Here is a 1,141-nt window from a genome sequence, read left to right on the forward strand (position 1 = left end):
AAAAAAATTTCTGGATGGTGAGAGGGGAGGAACATCAATATAAATCAACAAAGGCCCATGGTCAGAACTAGCCATACTCATGTAAGTTACAAAAGTGTGAAGAAAATGGTTTAGCCAGCAGTCTTCACCAAGAATCTGTCCAGTCTTTCCCAGATTTCCCCCCTCCTCCAAGTTAAAGGAGGGCCATTAAAGCCAATGTCAAACAGCTGTACTAGCTAGATATTATCACTGAAGGTGGTTAGTTTTGATTGGTTTGGGGATCTACCACCAATCTTCTTAGCAGGATTAGCAATGCTGTTGAAATCTCCACCCACCATCCATTTATCTGTCATACTGGACCCAATAGAATGAAGAATAGACCACAATTCAGTTCTAGAGGCTTTGTTACACCCTACATAGACAAAAGTTACATAACAAGAATACCCATTCATAATAAAAGAAAGATGGACCAGTTGAGGATGGTCCAAAACAACCGTCCAAGTTATCTCTTTTCTGAAAAAAATGGTGATATTGGTAAATTAGGAGAAGTCTTAAAATTTATTAATCAGCCTTTGGAGGTTTTTATGTACCAAAGGTTCTAAAATAGATAAACACCGCAGTTGATATTTTTTTGTTAAGATGTGTTAACCTTCTGAGGGAGAGGGGGTGAGCAATTCCCCTAATATTCCAACAATGTAATTTAACCATGAGAGGATGATTGTGATCTGGATCTCCTTCCTCTCCTAGATCTAGAAGGGGAATCCAATCTAGGAGGGCTGTTGAGAGCATTGGAACTGCCTTCCTGAAGCATGTGCAGTTCAATATTTATCTTCTTCTTCTTTTTTGCTTTTTGAATTTGCCAATCCTGGTCCAAGCTCAGGGTCATTTTTGTTAGTGCTCCTGGTGAGGAAATCAAAGTTGTTCTGGGGAGGGAACAATCACCTTCCAGTAACTGATTATGCTGGGAGTTGGAGTTATTTTCCCTTTGTAGCTCTGTATGTAATGTGCTTATCTCAATTATGGGATCAACTATTTTGTTAAGTTTAGGAGGGAGAGCAGTTTGGGTCACCACAGGTTCTCTATAAGCAGGTTGTAGGAGTTCCACATGGTCTGAAGCCCCTTTCTCATTATTATCAGTACCCATTTGGTTTTATAAATGTAT

Source organism: Phalaenopsis equestris, unplaced genomic scaffold, assembly GCF_001263595.1.
Source record: "Phalaenopsis equestris unplaced genomic scaffold, ASM126359v1 Scaffold000103, whole genome shotgun sequence".
Taxonomy (NCBI): domain Eukaryota; kingdom Viridiplantae; phylum Streptophyta; class Magnoliopsida; order Asparagales; family Orchidaceae; genus Phalaenopsis; species Phalaenopsis equestris.